We start from the raw sequence: 13,546 nt of genomic DNA, 5'->3' as shown, positions 1-13,546 counted from the left end.
CTAGGGTGACAAATATTTTCTCAGAAGCCGATGCCCGAATAATGTCAAGACAGACACTCCGTCATATTTGTATGGTTATAATGACTCACATATAGAACAACAATACTATTATAAGATTTACGTTGAATTTGCATACCACTAATTTTTACAAAGTACAAACACCGTGTCGATTATTTTGTAACTAGCCACTTCACTCCGGTCTTAGGGTTTAAGGTCACAATTTCTCATAAAATAGAAAATACAGGATTTTTTGGAAATCACTCAGTATTCATTTTCAAACGAGTTAAACCAATAATACACATGCAATTATACATGAATTAAAAAAAAACTTACAAACTATTTTACAAGAAAATATTGGATTTTCTGTTAATTTACAAACTACTACAAAGTTTTGATATAAACATGGTTTTGAAATCACCAACATTTTATATGTCGATGCTTTTCAAACGACTTGTATTCTTAGGAACACGGTGAGCCAGTTGTTTACAGCTATGGAATTGAATGAATGTTGTATTTTGTCTTCATCATACATTTGTTATTTTGGGGTGTAATTTTTATGAACAAATAAGATGTTGTAAACCATGTTTGTTGTTATCTTGAATGTATGATGATGATGGTGACTATGTTTCATTTATGTACATTGTTATGATATTCCATGATGAAGTATCGCACCCCTGGACATTTCTGCTGTCTCGGTTCGAGGGTGTGACAGATTGGTATGAGAGCATTCTTTATAGTGAACTAGCATATCTAACCATACAAGATCTGCAACTATAAATAAAATGGGACTAAAACACTCTAAAAAAAGTAAGAAACAATTAAGAATCTTTAGAGGAGTTGAACGTGCGGTTAAACTCAGGTAGTTATGTAATCGTATTGGGGATAAATATAGCCTGATCAACTATATTTGTTCAAATTACAACCAACATGTGTTGGAGAGTGATCGTGGTGTGAGACGAATCTAAGATTTACCAATTTTGTGTCCAAAAATTTTAAGGAACCAAACTTAAACAATTGAAATACTATACAAGTATTATTAGCATGGTATCTATTTTGTTATACTTATAAATTCCCATACATACACCATGGCTAGCTTTCACCCAAGCCCATACATTCCCAACCAGGGAAATGTTGGTAGCCTTGAGGCAGAACCAGAGGAAGTCCCAGAGGAGTTGGAGGTGGATCCAGAAGCACCCAAGGTAGACTTCAAGGAGGAAGAGTTGGAAGTTAGTGACGGGGATAGTGAGGAGGATGATTCGGACACGGAGTCGATAGTCATCAATTTGCCTTACATGGCATGGGTGCTAGCACATCGGATAGGCCGCAATGGCCCTACGCCCCCATGGTCTCACGATCTTTAGCACTAGAGCAAACATCATGGGATGCATCACTCGTTCGACATGAATCGAGGATTTTTGGATCTTAGCCATGGAGGTCCCACGGAACGCGCCCTCCCCCATGATGGTCAAGAGGAGTCGAGATATCAGCAATCAGCCCTAGGCGACCGCTGATCAGATGAACTAGATGAGGGAAGCTGTGGAGAGGGATGAGAGACTGACTCGGGAGGTAGTGAGAGACTACTAGGAGCGACATGCGGCATTGGAAGCCAGGTTGTGTGCCACTGAGCGTCAGGAGCGACATGCGGCATTGGAGAGGGATGAGAGACTGACTCGGGAGGTACTTCGTCATTAGCACCGCCGGAGACCTCCCGTCATGGGTAGGGCCTATCCTACCTATCACTTGCTCCTGACGTGATCTCCTTTTTCCTTTTTTACCTGTCTATGTTAGGCTAACCCATCGATTAAGTGATTACACTACTCGATAGGGTTATTATGTTGTTTGACTTTTATCCTGATGTACTATAGGCCTTATAAAGGCCAAATTTTCACATGACATGTACTAAACTTTTATCACTAATCAAAAAAGTGTGTGTTTTATTTGTGATGTTAATTTTTATGTTTTCTATTCTAATTATTTCTTCACATTTTATGATTTCACTTAGAAGCACAAATTGAATCACCGCAACTTATAGACAACAATGGAATCCAAATTACAAAAAAACTACTATGTATTCATCATCTCGATGTTCCATGATAGAAGATGCCACGAAGGTACATTTGCAGAAACAACAACACACCATCGCATCTGCCCGAGATAAACTCTGCTACATCCCAGGCAGCAGTATCAGCTGCAGTTATTACAGCGGTTGCTCACATCCACAATGGTAACAACGGGGGTGGAAATGGTTAGGGAACAAGAAGTTCCAATCATGGAGTTAATCAAGGACCTATAAGAACATGCACCTATAAATATTTCACCAATGAGAAACCCAGAACACTCAACGGAACAAGTGGAGTGATAGCTTTAACACGCTGGTTTGAGAAAACAGAATCCATCTTTGAAATTTGTGAGTGTGTAGAAGAAAGCAAGGTAAGGTTTGCTGCATGTACATTTTCTTCATGTACGCTATGTCTTGGGAGGATCTTAAGACGATGATATTGGTTGAGTACTAGCCTCGTGGGGAGGTACTAAAACTGGAACAAGAACTTTGGAACCTTACTATATAAAACTCTGATGTTGAAACCTATATCGCTAGGTTCAGTGAGCTGGCACTCTTGTGCCTAGAATGATAACCTCAGAAGGCAAGAAAACCGAACACTTTATTTGGCGGTTAACTCCTCCAATTCAAGGAAATGTAATTGCTTCCAACCCTAAAACGTTCGATAGTGCAAAGCACCTGGTGCAAAAGTTGTATGATCATGGGAACAAAAAGGGCACCAAGACTTCAGATGTAGAGACTAAGAAGGAAGACAGCAACAAGAGGAATAATGTAAGTAAAAGAAAAGGGGGAAAAGCTTCAGATTCTTCTAAGAAGTAGCAAATGGTAGCAGTTCACGCTGCTACAACTCAGACCATACAATCCCCAACTACACCCACTACAACCACCTGAGCACCTGTAAGACCCTATGCAGGTTACTACCCAAACTGTGACAAGTGTAGTTTCCATCATGTCGGTGTGTGCAACGACATCTAATATACAAAATGCAATAGAAAAGGCCACACTGTCCAATATTGCAGAGCGCCTCCACAACAAAACAACCCTCAAACCAACAATGTTGGGGCTAGCCGCACATGTTACGGATGTGGGGAGGCTGGCCATTCCAAGCGGAATTATCCAAAAGCCAACAACCAGGGTGTCGAAGGATCATGCAGGGTCCTAACAAAAGGACAAGGGGAGGCTATACAAGATCCATATGTGGTCACTAGCACGTTTCCCCTCAACAATGTCTATGCATGCATCTTGTTCGATAGTGGAGCAGAATGAAGTTTCCTAAGCCACAAGTTTAATCATTTAATACAACAAAGTCCCCAAAAGCTAAATGAAGCCTTCACTATCGAGATGGCTAATGGGAAAACTGAAACAACCAAAGACATTTTCATAGGGTGCACGTTAACACTAAATAACCACTCGTTTCCAATCATCTTGATGCCAGTTAATATTAAATGTTTTGATGTGATCATCAGCATGGATTGGTTAAGCCCCCACCATGCTGATATTATGTGCCACGAGAAGGTCGTTCGCCTTCACCTACACACCAACGAAACACTGATCATCTACGAGGATAAACATGGTACAAATCTCTGTATTATATCATGCATCAAGTCACAAAAGTGCCTACATAAGATGAATCATGCCTTTCTAGCCCACGTAGTTGACAAGAAGAAAGAGGAAAATAACATCAACAATATTCCGAAGGTGTACGGCTTTCCAAATGTTTATCTGGAAGATCTCCCGGGAATACCTTCTGAGAGATAGGTCGAATCTTGGATTGACCTGATACTTGGAACCACATCAATTTCCAAGTCACCCTATAGGTTAGCCCCTGCGGAAATGCAGGAATTATCAAGCCAGTTGAGTTAACTCCTAGACAAAGGATTTATAAGACCAAGCTTCTCACCCTGGGGAGCTCCGTTCTTGTTTGTCAAGCATAAGGATGGATTTGTAAGAATGTGCATTGATTATCGGGAGTTAAACAAGCTCAATATCAAGAACCGATACCCTCTCCCCTCGGATTGATGATCTATTCGACCAGCTTCATGGAGCCAGTTACTTTTCCAAGATAGATCTAAGGTTCGGATATCACCAACTACGGGTTCGAGAAGAAGATATCCCCAAAATTGCATTCCGAACCCGCTACGGACATTTCGAGTTTGTGGTAATGCCCTTCGGTCTAACGAATGCACCTGTAGCATTTTTCAACCTTGTGAGTCGAGTTTGCTGACCATTCCTCGACAACTTCATAATTGTCTTCATCGATGACATACTCGTTTATTCACGAAGTAAGAAAGAACACAATCAACATCTAAGGTAGGTCTTGGAAACTCTAAGGGCGGAGAAGTTGTATGCAAAATTCTCCAAATGCAAGTTATGGATTCGTAGGATGGATTTCTTGGGACACATAGTCAGTGAAAAAGGGATACATGTAGACCCCTCCTATGATCAAATCTATTGAGGGTTGGGAAACCCCATGTATGCCAATGGATATCAAGCAATTCTTAGGCCTCAGCGGTTATTACCGAAGGTTCATTTAGAATTTCTCCAAGATCGCCAAGCCCCTCACCGCTCTCAGCCTAAAAGGTGTAAACTTTAACTTAGGTGCAAAAAAAGAAACTATTTTCCAAACTATGAAGCAGACCCTCTGCAGTGCTCTGGTCTTGACTCTGCTAGAGGAAGCATAATATTTCGTAGTGTATTGCGACGCTTCCAACCAAGGTTTGGGTTGCCCAATATTGCATTGTAGAAAGTGATTCCTTACGCATCCATGCAACTGATAAACCACGAGGTGAATTATATACTACCCACGACCTCGAGCTAGGAGCGGTGGTTTTTGCTTTGAAACTTTGGAAGAACTATCTCTATGGGACAAAGTGCACAATTTACACAGACCACAAAAGCCTCCAGCACATTCTAAATCAAAAGGAATTAAACATGAGGCAGCGAAGATGGGTCGAGCTGCTCAACGACTACGAATGTGAGATCAAGTGGCATCCCGGCAAGGCTAACATGGTGGCCAGTTCCTTAAGCAGAAAGGAATACTCAGAACGCCAAGTAAAAACCCTAACAATGACCGTCCATTCCCACTTGTCTTCACAAATCAAAGAGGCTCAACAGGAAGCCTTGAAGCCATAGAATGCTGCAAACGAACCCTTACGTGGGATGGACAAGAATCTCATAATAAAGGGGGACGGAGGATGCTATCTCACGAACCGGATCTAGATCCCAAAAATTGGAGGGTTCAGAGATGTTGTCATGAATGAAGCACACAAGACATGGTACTTCGTCCATCCGGGTTCTGATAAGATGTACCTTGGTATCAAAGAACAATATTGGTTGTCGAACATGAAAGTGGAGATTGCTACCTACATGAGCAAGTGCCTGACTTGCACAAAGGTTAAGGTAGAATATCAGAAGCCCTCAGGATTATTTCAACAACCAGTGATATCCGAGTGGAAATGGGAGCGAAAAAACAATGGATTTTATAACTATATTTCCTAAATCGGTTGATAGAGTGGATGCCATTTGATTGATTGTCGATCGATTAACTAAATCCACACATTTGCTACCAATAAAAGAAATATATAAAATGGAGAGACTAACACGGATCTATATAAAGGAGGTGGCGAGACTTCATAGAGTGTCGATATCTATCATTTCTGATTGAGATAGTAGATTCACCTCATGATTTTGGCAATCACTCCAGAAAGCAATGGGAACCCAGCTTGATATGAGTATTGCCTACCACCCCAGACCGACGACCAAAGTGAGCGAACCATTCAAACACTAGAAGATATGCTCCAAGGTTGTGTGATAGATTTTTGGTAAGGAATAGGATACCTACTTGCCACTAATCAAATTTCCCTACAACAACAACTACCATACAAGCATTAAAATCGCTCCTTTTGAAGCATTGTAAGGTTAGAAATGCAGATCACCTGTCTGTTGGGAAAAAGTAGGAGACACCAAACTGGGAAGGAGGCAAGTACAAAACAACACCCTCACAGGATCCGAGATCATCCATGAAACAACTCGGAAAATCTTCCACATCAGGGCACGGATCCAAGCATCTCGAGATAGACAGAAGAGCTATGCAGACAAAATACAAAAGTTGTTGGGGTTCCAAGTAGGTCATCGTGTGCTACTAAAAGTCTCTCCCTGGAAAGGGATGATTCGGTTTGGAAAGCGGGGAAAGCTAAACCCACAATACATTGGACCATTCAACATCCTTGCTAGGATCGGTCCGGTAGCCTACAAGCTGCAGCTACCATCGGAGCTTAGTAACGTACACCATATCTTTCACATGTCAAACCTGAAGAAATGCCTATCAGATGAAACCCTCATTGTTCCACTCAAGGAGATTCAGGTAAACAAAAATCTCATTTTCATTGAAGAACCAATCGAAATCATGGATAAAGAAGTGAAATGTACGAAACATAGCCAAATTCCAAGGATAACTCACAAAAGAATTTTAGGAGTACCCTCACCTCTTTTCTAGCTACTAAGGATAACTCACAAAAGAATTTCACAAAAGAATCTCATTTTCATTGAAGAACCAATCGAAATCAGTAAACTGCTAAACGCGGACCTGAATTCACATGGGAATGCGAGGATTAGATGAAATAGAAGTACCCTCACCTCTTTTCTAGCTACTAAGGATAACTCACAAAAGAATTTCAGGACGAAATTCTCTCTAACGTAGGGATGATGTCACAACTAGCATTTGAAGGCTATGTTTCCTATCCATGTGAAAGATAGTTTCTTTAGTTAACTATGTAATACTACGTGTAGTACAAATTTATTTCAATGTTATACATGTTTATACATCCAAAAGTATGTTTCAAGTCGAAACTTCCTTGTGTAAGCCCAAAGCTTACCCAATAAGCTATATTCACTCAATTTTGGGCCTTAACCCAATCTTTCTCGGCCCAAGCCCCTTAATGAACCAAAACATTATTATCGGATACTAAGGGGCCGATAACCTCTCAACTTGGTTCTTTTAGGCCGAAAACCCACCTTCGGGCCATAGTTGAGCCAAAAATCCTTATTTAATATCATATTTGGCCATAAGACCCTTGTTGGGCCTTATTGGGCCATGAAAAATTCTTCTTAGGTTTTAATGGGCCGCATTATATTATAAAATCCATATATGGGCCCTAATGGGTCTAAAATCGTTATTGGGCTTTCTCACCTAAACCAAAAATCTTTATTAGGCTTAATACACTTCTTTAGGCCTAGTATTGTACCGAAAACCGTTCTTGGGCCGATCTAAGCCCAAAAACATGAGCTAAGCGCAAACCTTATCGGGCTTAAGGAGTTCTCCGTTACACTTCAACTACAAGCCCAAATTTCATTACCTCTCCCCTCTCCATAACTGAGCGACCAAATAAAAAAAAACAAATACAAGGGTTGGCTTATGAGGTGTCACCTCCATATTGTTTACCATGTATTTATGTATTACCTTACATACTTCCATGCAAGTACAAATTATCCCTCATGTAATCAAGTCCTACTCTCTTCTCTTTCTTCCTCTCTAATCGACCGATAACCACCACCATGTCTCTCACTTTTCATTTCAAAATCACTCACAATTCTCTCATTTCTCTCACAATCCTCAAGAAAATTATCTCACTCTTCCCTTCTTGCTCCAAAAAATTGTGAGTTGATAGTGTGTGTTCAAGAAGGTTCTTCAAAGATTATAAACTTGGTAAGTTCATAACCACACTCAAGTTGTTTTACTTCCTCTTACACTAAGATTATTCCTCAGGTCACTCTATTTTTGTGATTATACTCTTAGAACAACAAAAATTCCACAAATCTCTTCCAACAAGAACCTTAGGCCAAAAAGTTACTTTGTTCTCTTCTTCAAAACCGAAAAAGCCCCGAGGTGAGCTTCATACCTTTATTTTCAAGCTTTTCTTTCTTTTAGGGGAGGATGCAAGTTAAAGTCTTATGTAGATCTTTGTAAATTTGCTTGTATGTGCATGTATTGTATGATATGTATGTGTTATATTGTGAAATTCATGCTAAGAGTCCATGAACTTGATATTTTTGGTTGAATCTTAAGTTGTTGTACTTGGTTAACCTAACATGTTGTTAAAAATGGAAAACTATTTTCTACATGAAATATATTTCATTTGATGCATAATAAAATATGGAAGTTTTCACTAACAAGGGGCCATATTCGTCCATAAAGACAACCAAGGTCATTTTGAAAAGTTTTAGTAAATGGGCTGAAAATGTGCCTTTTTATAAAACATGGATCACTTTTGAACATTTTGATAAACTTGGGGCTTTATTGAACATTTTAGTATAAAAGGGCCAAAAATGGGCTTTTTAAATAAACTTGGTCCATTTTGAACACTTTTGTAAAAATGGGCCTTAAATGAATAGTTTTGTAAAAACAGTATATTTTTGACAACTTTAGTAAAAACTGACCATTTTCGACATCCATGTTGATAATGGGCCATTATTACATTTTAAATAATATTGGGCCATTTATGAACAGTTTAGTAGAATGGGCCTCTGATGATATTTTTGATAATATTGGGCCATTTATGAACCTTATAGTAAAAATAGGGCACTCATAATAATTAGGGTAAGAATTGGACCTTATGCGACAATTATACTTTAAGCGGGCCTTAAATGATAAAGTTTATGTTAATTGTGCATTTAGTGACATTAATAGTAACAATGTGATATTTCACACTTTCGGTAAAAACAATTGTAACATCATCTGTGGTTTGTAGTAAAAAATATACCCTAGTAACATTATTTACAATGTTAAATAATGAAACTCAATGATTGCGTAAATTCTGTTATGGCTCTTGAGAGGCACTCCTTCACTAATACCAACTTAGGGTACACCATAAGCCCTGTAGTTATAACCAGAGTCTCATGGATGGAGAACGGGAGTTTGTGTATAGATCTATACGGGGTTGACACCTCACACCTAAGTTGCTTGCTACAACTAGACAGGCCAGGCTAGGGTGACAAATATTAGTATGCTTATAACGAGTCACATAGATAAAAAAAATACTATTATAAGATTTACGCTGAATATACATATGACTCATTTTTACAAAGTACAAACACCGTGTCGATTATTTTGTAACTAGCCACATCACTCCGGTCTTAGGGTTTAAGGCCACAATTTCTCATTAAAACAGAAAATACAAGATTTTTTGGGAATCACTAAGTATACATTTTCAAACAAGTTAAACCAAGAATACACATGCAATTATACATGAATTGAAAACAAGACTTACAAACTATTTTAGAAGAAAATACTGGATTTTCTGGTGATTTGCAAACTACTATAAGGTTTTCATATAAACATGGTTATGAAATAACCAACATTTTATATGTTGACGCTTTTCAAACGACTTTTATTCTCAGGAACACAGTGAGCTGGTTCTTTAGAGCTATGGAATTCAATGAATATTGTATTTTCGCTTCATCATACATTTGTCATTTTGGGATGTAATTTTTATGAACAAATACAATGATTTAAACCATGTATGTTGTTATCTTGAACTTATTATGATGATGGTGACTATGTATCATTTATAAACATTGTTATGATATTACAAGATGAAGTCACCCGCCACCGGGCATTTCCGCCGTCACGATTCGGCTGTGTCACAGGGGGGAATACAAGTAAAACACAAGATAAATTGTGTTAATAAACAAACCATACATTTGTATTTTTGTAAAATATAAATGTACTAACGGATATACATTCGATTTCAATTAAACCTTAACCCTTTGTAATGGGTTGAGTAAAAAGGAATCATTATATAAACGAAAATATATAATTAGTTTATTCTTATTTGTTATCATGGCAAAAGTTTGATAATAGTATAACAAGGGTTACATTTCAATGAAGCATTTATATAAACTATAATAGGTATAGCTTATGGAACATACACACTATTTTACCCGGTAGGGGTACAGAAAATATTATTTATAACAATAATTTATTTTTTTTCACCCTATGTATACATTACAAGAAAAAGGGATTTCACTACACTATACGTAGACCGTTGATATAGCTTTGTGTCATTTTCTTAAAGTACTTACCTAAGTATCAACAAAAGTCCCGTATTATAACCAGAGTCTCCTAGAGGGAGAGAATGACACTTGTGTATAGATCAATAGGAGACTGACTATCTCGCACCTAAACTGTTAGCTACCGTTAGACCGGCAAGTCTGGGGTGACAAATGTCGTACCATTCCGACATCTAAAAATTGCATAACAGGTCGTCAGTCATTCAGTACGGTTATAATAACTTATAATTGGGTATTAACAATACGTTGGTTTACAAATACCAACATATCTTCAATAGTTTTATTTAACAATAAGACTACGAAACATTATTTTTCAAGTACAATACAATTTACATTCCTGGAAACGTACATTTAAAAGGTTCTACACATAGACAATTTCAGAAATATTATTTTCCAGTGTAATACATTTATATTTCTGGAAACATACAGTTACAGGGTTTTACAAAGATACAACTACAGAATATTATTTTCTTGAAACACTCATTCGAATGGTTTTATATAAGTATAAAATCAGACATTACTATTTTAAGTATGGAAAAACACTTGTACACTACGGTCTCAGAACATTAAGACTACACTACATACAAAAGAAAATATTGGATTTTCTGGAAGAAAAGACTACTATTTTCAAGGAACAAAGACATAATTTTCTCATACAAAATGCTTATGAACTCATCAATTTAAATGTTGACACTCTTTTCAAAACCACTTGTATTCTCAGGAAATCTGTAGACAGGTACCTACACAAGTTTTGGTCAAGACGGAGCCTAGTATTATTGCGTCTTCTATTTTGTTGTATGCTCTTAGAGTTAAACAACGATTTAAATACAACGTAAATATTAAATTATTAATACAATGTTTTTGATGCTTTGATCTATATTATGCAATTGCTATGATACTGTACATGACGTCATCTGCCCCTGAATGTTTCTGCCGTTCACTCGGTTTGGAGGTGTGATAGATTACTATCAGAGCATTGTTTATAGTGAACTAAGTATATCAAACCAAATAAGATATACAACTATAAATACAATGGGGCTAAAACACTCTTACAAAGAGGTATACTTTAAAAAATATAACAATATTTTTATAAAAGTATACATACATACATACCAAAAACATTATCATGGTAAGAACCACATAAAAGTATTTAGAGAAGTTGGACACTGCGATTCAGCCTGGATACTTATGTAATCATATTTGGGATAGATATAGCATAATCAACTATATTTATTCAAGATACGACCAACATTTGTTTGGGAATGATCTTGGTGAACAACAAGTCTAAAACTTACCAACACTCCATACAACGAAACTCTAGAACGAAACATAGAGTTTAAAATACTATGGGAGTATTTTATAATGTAATGGAACTATACAATTAGGCTCTTTATGTGTCTTTCATACTGTTATTCTTGTACAGTAGACATAGCAGGCCTAAAACTAAGATGTTCTGATACAATAACATCTTTAAATTTTATGGCAGAAAAATGCCAGAAAAAAAGTCAAACAGGAACAAAAACAACACCCCAACAACTCCACTACCACCGCCACCACCACCATAGATGGATGTTGCCATTTTCCAAGTTGCTGTAATAGCCGCAGTAGCAGCCGCCGTAGCGTAAATAAACATGAATAGTGCGAGTGGCATGGGAGATGGTACAAATAATACCAACCAAAGAAATAGCCACGGACACCTAAGGGAATGCTCCTATAAACACTTTGCAAATCGTAAACCAAACACTTTCGATGGCACTAGGAGCATTCCCTTGGAAGGGTTATGTTAGTGGAACGGTTATGTTAAATTGTTGACGCTCCTAGTAGCCAATTCCTTGAACTGGGAAGACATGAAAGTTCTAATGTTAGCAAAATACTTCTCGAGGGCAAAGTACAAAATTTAGAGCAAGAGCTCTAGAACCTTACAATTAAGGACTCTTAAATTACAACCTAAACTACCAAATTTAGTGACCTGGGCGTTTTATGTCTCGGGATGGTTACCCCGGAATGTAAGAAAGTGGAACGATACATCTAGGGACTGTCGTCCCAAATTCAAGGAAACGTGATTGCTGCCAACCCATCTACATTTGATAGTGCCAAATGCTTGGAACAAAAACTTGTGGATCATGGAGTTCGCTAGGGTTTTATGACAGCATTCCTGAATCACCTAAAGAAATTGGCAACAAAAAGAAGTTTTGGAATAAAAGGAAGGGCCAAGCGTCACCAGATCCTAGAAAGAAGCAACCATATGCCAAAACTCTCCCAAGACTTACAAACCCTAGATATAGCATACATATTTCAAAATTAACATCTGAAAACAGATCTAGATGATTACCTCATGAAAAATGGCTTGAATCTTCTTATCTTGGAGCTTAGAGTCACAAATGTCACTCCTCTAATGGCTTACAAAAACCACACAAGAAAGAGGACGATATGAGAGAGAGGGGAGAGGCACAATTTCGGCTATGAAGGCTCTTAGGGTTCAAGTTGCTAAAAATTGGAAGCCTTAGGGTCTTATTTATACTGGTGCTGCTAGTGTTACAATCTAAACCTTATTGGACAGCCTAGGCCTTAAGCAATCCAAGGAAGCTTCTGGAATAAGACCCTTATGGCCGAAATTTGGATGGACACATCCCTAATTTTGTCCATTCCTAGTCCAAGAGGCTCCTCATCCCAATACTAAACTTTCATATATTTGACAGTTTAAGTCCCCTTTATTTAATTAATGTCTTTTAGCTATAGAATTAATTCTTAATTTATTCTTTTCTAATATTAATTAAACCATATGATATCTCTTTTAATATGTTATTCATATAATATATTAATAAACCATATTAACCTCTCTATTCATAAATCACCCTGTCATGTTGCTTTGGTGAAGGCAACCCAAAAGGACCATGCACAACCAGGTCAAGTACTTACCAAATATAGTTACGGTCTTAGCCACTAATCCAACAGTCTCCCACTTGGATAAGTCTAGTAACATCAAGTGTAAATACAACCCGATTAGCAATCATAACTCTCATAGACGCTATCGAACTCTAATCTCATCAATAACATGTCCTTCAGATAAAGGGATCGTATAGTCCTCTGTTCTAGATATCGTGCAGATAATTACATGGAACATAGTTGTACTTACTGTCCAGCTATTTGTTTCTCGATATCTGATTCGTTTGACATATAACTTTATTGAGCACATCAATTCAGTCCTGACTGGGCCTAGCACCTAAGTCAAACCAAATCATCGAGTGGCCCTGATATTGCTTTTACCCTCTTAGGATAAAAAGAACAGAAAAACTTCGTCTTATATGCCTTTACCGTTCATTAATAAATCATACACAACAATGCATTTTATAATATCAAGTTACTGATGCATTTACGCATTATCAATGCACAACCAATTAGTAAACAATAAACCTTATA

This window comes from Lactuca saligna, chromosome 4, assembly GCF_052625555.1.
Source record: "Lactuca saligna cultivar CGN05327 chromosome 4, ASM5262555v1, whole genome shotgun sequence".
Lineage (NCBI taxonomy): Eukaryota > Viridiplantae > Streptophyta > Magnoliopsida > Asterales > Asteraceae > Lactuca > Lactuca saligna.
Note: the sequence above shows the minus strand (reverse complement) of the source record.